Genomic DNA, 11,409 nt, shown 5'->3' on the forward strand with positions numbered 1-11,409 from the left:
GACTATCAGGCCCTGGTAATCCAAATTACTCCTACAACTACTCTACCTCCTCACAGTACTCACACAATGAATGTGCTCCATGACTATCATGCCCGATAATCCACTTTACTCTTAAATGTACTGTTCCTCCTCACAGTACTTACTCCATTCAGTCTCCCCCTGACTATCATGCCCCGGGAATCCACATTACCCCTATACCTACACTTCCTCCTTAAACTACCTAAAAAATGAAAATGGTCCCTGAGCATAATGCCCAGTATTCCATATTACTCATACACCTACTCTTCCTCCTCACAATACTTACACTATGAAGGCACACTGTGGCTATCATGCCCCCGTTATCCACAGTACTCATACACCTACTCACAGTAAACACAACATGAATGCACTCCCTGACTATCAATCTCCCGATAATTCACTTTTGCTCCTAGACCTACTCTTTCTCCTCACGGTACATACACCATGCAGACAATCTATCATGCTGTGGTAATCTGCTTTACTTCCACTCTTACTCTTCCTCAACACAGTAATTACACCACAAAACTGCTCCTTGACTATCATGCCCAGTAATCCACAGTACTCCTACATGGTTTCTTCCTCGTCACAATACTTACACAATGAAGGTGCTCATCAGCTATCAGGCCCTGGTAATACACATTTCTTCTACACCTACTCTTATTCCTCATAGTACTTCCACAATCAATGTGGTCCCTGACTATCATGCCCTGTTAATTCACTTTACTCTTAAATTTACTCTTACTCCTCACAATACTTACACTATGAATGTGCTTCCTGACTACCATTCCTTCGATAATCAACTTTCACTCCTAGAACAACTATTCCTCTTCATGCCGGTAATCCAGATTACGCCTATATGTGTTCTTCCTCGACACAGTACTTACACAACGAATGTGCTCCCTGGCAATCATGGCCGGTAATCAACATTACTCATATGCTTACTCTTCCTCCTCACAATAATTGCATGAAGGCACACCTTGGCTATCATGTCCCGGTAATCCACAATAGGTATACACCTACACTTCCTCCTCATAGTGCATACAATATTAATGTGTTCCCTGACAATCATTCCCCTGTTAACCAACTTTCACTCCTAGACCTACCCTTCCTCCTCACAGTACTTAAACCATGCAGACACTCCAATGGTGACATTACCCACAACCGAATTCAGAATATTTAAATCAGCGACCACTTGCATAAACTCATTCCACCCGATGGAGGCATTCATTTTAGAAGTGGGGTGTCGGTTTGTAAGATCCCATACCAGATCGTGCAAGTTTGAGCCTCTGACAACCCTGCCTTTGTAAATAAAGTATCCCCTATCGGTCCACTTGGCAACATCCGTTGCAAGTTTCATTTTATGTTCCAATAGTTCTGCATTAGGTTTATAGTGTTGGCTTAGAGTGTTTACCACATTAGCCACACTCAGATCTGCCTCTGGCGGGGTCTTCACACCACTATATTCTTTGAGAGGTATATATAAAGGTTTGTTTGTTTTTCTCTGCATTGTTGTGTGGCGCATGGTTTAAGTATATATGCAGAACATTTGTGTTTGAGGCTCCTTTATCTTGCACCACAAAATCAGATCTGTTTAAAATATCTTTCCTTTGCATGGTGACAACTTTTCGTATATCCCAATCCAGCATGGGTGTTGTAGTAATCAGGCTTTCTAAGTGACGCTTGTCCACCAAGTAACTTTTATGCGTGTGTTCCATTATTGCCCCAGAGCAAGCTGGACATTAGCGGTAAGACTATTCCTGTGAGTGATCCTATGAACCATCTGGCCTGCAAGAGCACTTTTCCTTTAGCCCTTAGCAATATTTGCTTATTGCTCAGTTGTTTAATGGCATTTTATTTGTTTTTCAACACACTTATTTGCTGGTGTGTTAGGGGCATGTGTCCTTTTAAAGTGCTCTGAGCAATCTCTGAAAATAGTGGCCACCAAATCAACAGAAGCTGCAGCTAGAATGGCCTTGCGTTGTTGAGGGTTGCATATACACGCATTTTGAGCAGCTCAATGTTCCTTAGTATGCGTGTTGACATGGTGAAAGCGTGACTGGATATTGACGCAATATTGCTCTTAATTTTGTTTTTCAGAGATTTAAACAGTTGGTAACCCATGTGGAAATATATTGGTGAAAAATCTATAATCAACTGCACTGGTTGTTTTTAAATCAACCGGGAGATATCCATAGAGCTTATTGGTCGCATCTTCAAAAGCCTCCATGAAAAAATGTATTTGGTCAGATACATCTGTCGAGCTATCACGGCAAGTTGTTGTTTATTATGAGGGTTATTAAAAACACTATGTAGTTAGTGTTTAGTGTTATAGATCTGTTGCACTTCTCCTTGTTAATACTTTTTGCATGATATAGAAAATGCTTAGATTGCAATGATGTGAATATTGAATAAAGGCGTTTTTTGGTTCCGTCTCCTGCCCCCCCCCCCCTCCCCGGTCATGAAATCATCCACAATAATCATATAATCATATTCACCATGCTCTGGAGGCAATAAACGATTGTCGTTGAAACTCTCAGCATACACTCTACAAACCGCAGGTGTTTAAACTGATGTTGCAAGGTGTTGTATAGAGGTTGGTAGTAACTGTAGAACCCGATATTATTATCTGGTACATGTGATATTGCAGTGTCATTTAAAGGTGTGTGGTAGCCTGGTAGCCATGATAACAAATACTTTAACATTAACAAACCATGTACAGATATCTAAGTGTCAACTTTTAGGGTGTGGTTAAATCACAACAGGTGTCTAGCCTGTCAACATTCTAGAAGTTGATAAAACAGAAACTGCTATATTTGTGCATCTATATTTGGCGTTTAAACACGTAAGCGCTACGTAAACACTTACAATGAAATGTACATCATGTTTTACCTCACCTCGAAGCTGTGAATGACAGGCATGTTACACCTCTTAAAAACAGAATAGAAGTTACATTAAATCATTCAACATTTAGTGCCCCTCTCCTCAGCCCTGTAAAAAAAGATTCCTCATACATCTGAGAGTAATAGGCAGTACGCTCAACAGCACACCTGTGGTCACCGAGAAGGCACAACCGCTTATTCTAAAGCAGAGAAATGTAGGAATGACTACAATATGGGCATTTCTAGAACGCAGGGTCTTATCAGGAATGTTATGAGGAAATTTGACTTTTAGGTACTCAGCGCCTTACCAATAGTAACACCAGAACCTGTGGGAGTGGATCAGATACAGTAAGGCTGAACATAGATGTTGAAGAAAATAGGGGACAGTGCTGAGCCTTGAGGGACACCACTAGACAGTGAGTTAGAAGGAGGGTAAGAAGGAGAGTGAAAAGATGGGAGAAACAGAGATTGACCCCTATCTGTCAAGAAGCATTAAAACCAGGCCAGAGCAGGACCAAAGAGGTCTGCTACAGCCCTGCGATATTGAAAGCAGCCGACAGATGAATTAATGTTAAGGTTCCTATCCCACCTTGATCTACCAGCATGTCTAGATCGTCAAGCACAGACACCAGGACAATCTCTGTTCCTTGCCCCGGTCGGAAGCCTGACTGGAAAGGGTCAAAGAAAGAAGTTTCCAGAGAAGAAGAAAGAAGCAGTGATACCAGAGATTCTAAGAGTTTCCTAGAAAAGAGTAGAAGAGAAATAGGGGGTTAAAGTTGGTCAAGACAGTGTCATCCAGTGATGTTTTTTTTTTTAAGAGTGGTATCACAGTGGCTTGCTTCAGCTCACGAGGGATAATACCAGTCAGACAAGAGAGATTGACTGCCTTGGTAAACCAGGAAATGATACAGGGCATAATGTCCTTGATCATATCAAGAAGCACTGTATCAGATGGAGTAGAGGACTTAGGATGACTCAGTGCATTGAGTACATCCTCAGCAGAGAATTTTCTGCCCACAGGTGCAAAACAGGAGCCTCAGCCTCTGCATCACAATCATGAGCTAAGTGATCACCATTTAAAGAAATAAAAGAATGTACATTTTCAATTTGGGTAATAAAGAACTGGGACAAGGAGTTACAGAGATTCTGTTAAGGCACAACAATACATATAAAGAGAGCAGAAGAATAACCTTATTTAACCACTGAAAAGAGTTATTTCAATTTGTTTAAGGCCAGCTCAACTTTATTAGCGAAGAAAGCTTGTTTAGCATTTACAATAGCGGCATGGTAATCACAAGTAATCTGATGTAAAACAGGTTTGTGCATAGGTTCATAAGATAAACGCCATCTGTGTTCAGCTTGTCTAACCTTCAGATCTTGAATTCTTAGCTCATCCGTATACCAGGGAGAAGAAGGATGCTTCCTACTGTGAGAGACTGCCATCTCGCCAGTTATTACAAGCAGAGTCTGTGAAAAAAATTATAAATCCACTATAGATGCTGCTTGACATTTCTCATTAAATAAAGATGATATTTGATCATTGGACCTACAGATTTGGTCCTGGAATGACGCAGCCACCAAGGAAACTTGGGAACCCCATGCATTTCTGAAAATAAGACACCCTTGGGTATCCACAGAGCAAAGTCCAGAATTTAGGGAAAGAAACACAATTTTTAGACATTTGCCACCAGGAATCCACCGAAACACGCTGTCAACAACTCATGTCCTACCATTCCACATTCTCACAGGTGTCGCATTGAAAATGGTACCACACATGCGTGGGTGCACCTACCTGGACACAAAGGGAAAAGGCTAAACCACTGGTATCACAAAGGGTTTTGGGAGAGCACATTTTTTACGATTTTGGTCTTGTGGACAACCTCCAGATTTGGTCCTGGGGTGTTCCAACCACCAAGGAAATTAGGGAATCGTGTGGATTCTGAAAAGAAGACACCCGTGTGTATCCACAGAGGTCTCACTTGGGTGAATCGCTCTAGAGTTTATTACCCCACAAGCCCAGGTAGAGTCCAAAATGTAGGTAAAGAAACACCATTTTCAGACATTTGCCACCAAGAAGCCACCGAAACACACTGCCAAGAACACATGTCCTACCTTTCCACATTCCCACAGGTGTCGTAATATAAATGGTACCTCACATGTGTGGGTGCACCTACCTGGGCACAAAGGGAAAAGGCAAAATCACTGGTATTCCAAAGGGAGTAGGAAGAGGACATTTTGATGGCATTTAAAGTAGTAAACAATGCACAGATCTGAGCCTGGGGTGTTGCAGCCATTTTTTAAAAGAAGACACCCAGGGGAATCCAAAGAGGTCTGACCTTTGCCAATCGCTTTATAATTTATTCCCCACAAGGCATGGCAAACTTCAAAAAGTGTCAAAAAACCCTCAATGTTCAAATATTTTCCACCAGGAAACCACGGATATACACCGACAACAACACATGTCCTACCTTTCAACATTTCCACAGGTGTCCCAATGAAAACGGTACCTCATATGTGTGAGTCTACTTACCTGGGCACAAAGGGAAAAGGGTAAACCACTGGCATATCTAACACCTTGGGAAGACTGGATTTTGCTGTCTGGACAACCCACAGATTTGGGCCTCGGGCGTCAAAGCCACCAAGGAAAACTGGGACCCCATACATTTCTGAAAAGAAAAAACCTGGCGAAATCCAAAGGGGTCTTACTTTCGCCAATCACCCTACAATTTATTACCCAAAAGGCCTGGCAAACTATAAAAAAGTGGCAAAAAACCCACAATTTTCACACATTTGCCACCAGGAAACCACCGAAACATGCCAGCAACAACACATGTCCTACCCTCCCACATTTCCACAGGTATTCCAAATAAAATGGTACCTCACATGTGTTGGTGAACTTATATGGGTGCAAAGGGAAATGCTAAACCACTGGTACACCAAAGGGTCTTGGAATAGGACATTCCGATGGAATTTAGAGTTATGGATAATCCACAGATTTGGGCCTGCGGTGTCGCAGCCACCAAGAAAACCTGGGAATCCCATGTCTTTTTGAAAAGAAGACACCCGGGTGAATCCACATATGTCTGACATGCGCAAATCACTCTAGAATGTATTACCCACAAGGCCTGACAGAGTCCAAAATGTATGAGAAAAAACACAATTTTCAGAAATGTGTCACAAGGAAACCACTGAAACATGCCACCAACAACACATGTCCTACCTTCCCACATTCCCAAAGGTTTCTCAACAAAAACTGTACCTCACATGTTTACGTGCACCTACCTGGGCACAAATAGGAAAGGCTAAACCAAGGGTATCACAAAGAGTTTCAGCAGAGCACATTTTTAGGATTCTGGTCATGTGGACAACTTAAAGATTTGGGCCTTAGCATGTTGAAATCATCACAAGACATGCTTGGTCAGTGCTTCGCTACGCGACGCTGGCTCGCTAGAACAGTCTCCATGCTGTAGAATTACAGTTCATCAGAAACGGCCACAGATTGAAAGACTTTAACGGATTACTGGCGAGTGAACTGTTGAATGCAGAGAGTTTTGTACTCCAGAATGATGTTAGGCACCGCAAGAGATAACGAAGAATTAATTGAATTGAACAGTATGGTTAACCCCTGAAGAAGGAGATTCGCTCCGAAATGCATTGGCATTAAAACATCCATACGAAAAATTAACCAAGTCTGCTTCTTGCCTGATAAATACCTAGCAGTTCATCAGTTAGTGACTCAAGAACTATTTATGAGACCAATTTTGAGTTTTTCCTAACTCCGCTCTGGACATCTACCTTTAAATTGCATACAAACTTCCAGTTGGTTCAAAACCTTTATTTAGTTTTGCACGAACGTATATCAAAATAAACGAACGAGCTCCCCAAGAGCTCTCACAGTGTGCCCCAGACTTAGTTGGATGAGTTCATCCAGCTTCTTTTGCATGGGAAATCACCAAGGAAACCAGGGAACCTGATACATTTCTGAAAATAAGACACCTGTGGAAATCCACAGAGGTCTGACTTGTGGAAATCGCCCTAGAACCTATTACCCACAAGCCCTGGCAAAACCCAGAAATTTAGGGGGAAAAACACAATTGCCAGACATTTGCCACCAGGAAACCACTGAAACATGCCACCAACAACACATGTCCTATCTTCCCCTACCACAGGTGTCCTGAAAAAAACAAACAGTACCTCACATGTGTGGGTACACCTACCTGGGCACAAAGGAAAAAGGCTAAACCACTGGTATCCAAAGGGTTTTGGGAGAACACGTTTTTAGGGTTTTATTCTTGTAGACAACCTACAGTTTTGGCCTGGGGTGTCACAGCCACTAAGGAAAACAGGAAACCCCATGCATTTCTGAAAAGAAGACACACGTGGGAATCCACAGAGGTCTGACTTGCACAAATTACCCTTGAATGTATTACTCACAAGCCCCTGCAAAGTATCAAAGGTAGGGGAAAAATTAAAATGTTCATGCATTTGCCACAAGCAAGACACCGAAACACACTGCCAGCAACACATGTCTTACCTTCCCACATTCCCACAGGTATCCCAACAGAAAATTTACTCACAAGTGTAAATGCACCTACTGGGCACAAAGGGAAAAGGCTAAACCACTGGTATCGCAAAGGGTTTCAGGAAAGCACATTTTTAGGATTTTAGTCTTGTGTACAACCTACAGATTTGGGCCTGGGGTGTCACAGCCACCAAGGAAAACAGAGAACCCCTTGCATTTCTGAAAAAAAGACTATTGTGGGAATCCACAGAGGCCTGTCTTGAGCGAATCACCCTAGAATGTATTAGCCACAAGCCCAGGCAAAGTAAAAAAAGTAGGGGAAAAAACACATTTTCAGACATTTGCCACCAGGAAACCACTGAATCACGCTGCTAAAAACACATGTCCTACCTTCACACGTTCCCATAGGTGTGCTGTTGAAAATGGTATCTCAGATGTGTGGGTGTACCTACCTGGGTGCAAAGGGAAAAGGCTAAACCACTGGTATCCCAAAGGGTTTCGGGAAAGCACATTTTTTTAGGATTTTGGTCTTGTGGACAACCTACAGATTTGGGTGTGGCGTGCCGCAGCCACCAAAAAGAAAAAAAAAATGGGAACCCCATGCAGTTCTGAAAATAAGACACCCATGGGTATCCATAGAGGTCTCACTTGGGCAAATCACCCTAGAAGTTATTACCCCACATGCCCAGGCAAAGTCCAAAATTGGGGGAAAGAAACACAATTTTCAGAAATTTGCCACCAGGAAGCCACTGAAACATGCTGTCAACAACACATGTCCTGCCATCCCACATTCCCACAGGTGTCACATTGAAAATGGCACCTCACATGTGTGGGTGCACTTACCTGGACACAAAGGGAAAAGGTTAAACCACTGGTATACCAAATGGTTTTGGGAGAACACATTTTTTTTGGATTTTGGTCTTGTGGACAAGCTACAGATTTGGTCCTGGGGTGTCGCATCCAGCAAGGAAAATAGGGAACCCCATGCATTCTGAAAAGAAGACACATGTGGGTATCCACAGAGGTCTCACTTGGGCGAATCGCCCTAGAATTTAATACCACACAAGCTCAGGCAGTGTCCAAAATTTATGAAAGAAACAACATTTTCAGACATTTACCACCAGGAAGCCACCGAAACTGCCAAGAACACATGTCCTAACTTCTCACATTCCCACAGGTGTCGCAAAAAAAACAGTACCTCACATGTGCGGGTGCACCTACTTGGGCAAAAAGGGAAAAGGCTAAATCACTGGTACACCAAAGAGACTAGGAAGAGTACATTCTGATGGTATTTAAAGTTGTAAACAATGCACAGATCTGGGCATGGGGTGTCGCAGCCACCAAGGGCCTCATTACAACTCAGGCGGTAAGGGGTTTACGGCAGCGTTAACAGCGCCGACCCTTACCGCCTGATTACGAGGTCCCCTAGCGCCATGGTGCTTTTAACACCTGCTTTTAGCAGGTGTTAAAATCCATGGCGCTAAGGGACCATGGAGTTAATTACGCCACCGTAATTTACGGTGGCATAATTAACGCCTTCCCCACTCCCATTATGCCCTATGGGGCAAAAATGGGAATGGGGAAGGGTAAATGGGGATTGGGGACTTACCGCCCCGCCTAGGTCGGAATGGGGCGGTAAGTCCGCCAACCACTATGGCGTAAACGTAGTTTACGCCATGGTGGTAAAGTCACGGCCCAGGCGGTAACTTACCGCCTGGGTCGTAATGAGGCCCCAAGGGAAAATAGGAACACTATACATATTTTAAAAGAAGGCACCCAGGGGAATCCAAAGATGTCTGACTTTTGCCAATCGCCTTACAATTTATTACCCACAAGGCCTGGCAAACTTCAAAAAGTGTGGCAAAAAAACCTCAATGTTCAAACATTGTCTTACCTTCCAACATTTCCACAGGTGTCCCGATGAAAACAGTACCTCATATGTGTGAGTCTACTTACCTAGGCACAAAGGGAAAAGGGTAAATCACTGGCATATCTAACGCCTTGGGGAAGACTGGATTTTGCTGTCTGGACAACCCACAGACTTGGGCCTGGGCTGTCAAGCCACCAAGGAAAACTTGGAACCCCATACATTTCTGAAAAGAAAACACTCCAATCCAATCCAACGGTGTCTTTTTTTCGCCAATCGCCCTACAATTTATTACCCGAAAGGGCTGGCAAACTATAAAAAGTGGCACAAAACCCACAATTTTCACACATTTTCCACCAGGAAACCACTGAAACATGCCAGCAACAACACATGTCCTACCCTCCCAGATTTCCACAGGTATTCCAAATAAAATGGTACCTCAAATATGTTGGTGCACTTACTTGGGCGCAAAGGGAAAAGGCTAAATCACAGGTACACCAAAGGGCCTTGGAATAGGACATTCTGATGGAATTTAGAGTTATGGATAATCCACAGATTTGGGCCTGGGGTGTCGCAGCCTCCAAGAAAACCGGGGAATCCCATGTCTTTTTGAAAAGAAGACACCTGGGTGAATCCACAGATGTCTGACTTGCGGAAATTGCTCTAGAATGTATTACCCACAAAACCTGGCAAAGTCCAAAATGTAGTGGAAAAAAACACAATTTTCAGAAATGTGTGACAGGCAAACAACTGAAACACTCCAGCAACAACACATCCTACCCTCCCACATTTCCAAAGGTATTCCAAATAGAATGGTAACTCACATGTGTTGGTGCACTTACATGGGCGCAAAGGGAAAAGGCCAAACCACTGGTACACCAAAGGGCATTGGAAGAGGACTTTCTGATGGAATTTAGAGTTGTGGATAATCCACAGATTTCGGGCTGGGGTGTTGCAGCCACCAAGGAAAATGGGGAACCCCATACATTTCTGAAAAGAAGACACCCAGGTGAATTCAAAGAGGTTTGACTTTCACCAATCACCCTATAATGTATTACCCACAAGGCCCAGCAAACCCCAAAAAGTTGTGAGAAAATCCAATTTGCATGCATTTGGCACCACGGAACCACCGAAACATGCTGGCAACAACACATATCCTACCTTCCCACATACCCACTGGCATCCTGAGGAAAACAGTACCTCACATGATTCTGTGCACTGACCTGCGCAGAATCGAGTAAGTCATCCATATGCCAAGTGCATGTGAATTCACTAATAAATGTTTATCAGCCATCGCCACCCTGTTTCTCGTCAAGCCCTTTGGCAGGAACTTTTGCTCCCTCTCCTCATAAATACAGTGCATAGTGCAACAGGACATGATTAGTTGGATTTGGCACAAGTGAAAAGGAACTTGTGAGCAGTAAAGCCACATCAAGGCACCAACCCCTTTACTGGCCATTCATATCCCTTTTGTGTCTACAGTCACTAGCCATCCATTTCAGCATTAGCAGCATGATAAATCGCCAGCTCCACAATCACCACATCTGTAAACTCATAGCAAGTGGACATCCACTCACATGGTGTTAGGGAGAATTCTCAGAAATGTGCTAATTCCCTTCACCTTAGAGACCCTCAACAACTTGGATTTTGAGGACTTGATTTTTTTTAACCTGGAGAGAGTGAGACATGTGTTCCCACTCTCTCATGTATCTTTATGTGAATTTTACCTCTGTGGTTCTTTTGGTTGTGGAGTCTGACAAACTCCAAAGGCATCATCTTTTACATTGTATCACAAAGCACCTTCAGTGCAGTGACACAGGGAAGTCTTCCTTATTTCCCAAAGGTTTAACTACCTTCTCTGTGATAAACTACTGTATCCCAGAGCAATAGAGTGAAATTGACTTTTCTTACCGTTGTAACTTTCTAGACCCAACACACACTAGCTTACAATAGAGTGCTGGAGGGGTTACTTAGTATCCCCTTTGTCTAGCTTCTCATGTAACCTTTTTTATGTTACCCTTTCCTCATAGAATGGCTGGTGGCAGTGGTTTTGTTTGAACTACCATGGTGTGCATTTACTGCAGGCTGCGGTCAAAGCTGCTGTAGAGCAACCATGGTCACCA

This window comes from Ambystoma mexicanum, chromosome 6q (assembly GCF_040938575.1).
Source record: "Ambystoma mexicanum isolate Mex_15411 chromosome 6q, UKY_AmexF1_1, whole genome shotgun sequence".
NCBI lineage: Eukaryota > Metazoa > Chordata > Amphibia > Caudata > Ambystomatidae > Ambystoma > Ambystoma mexicanum.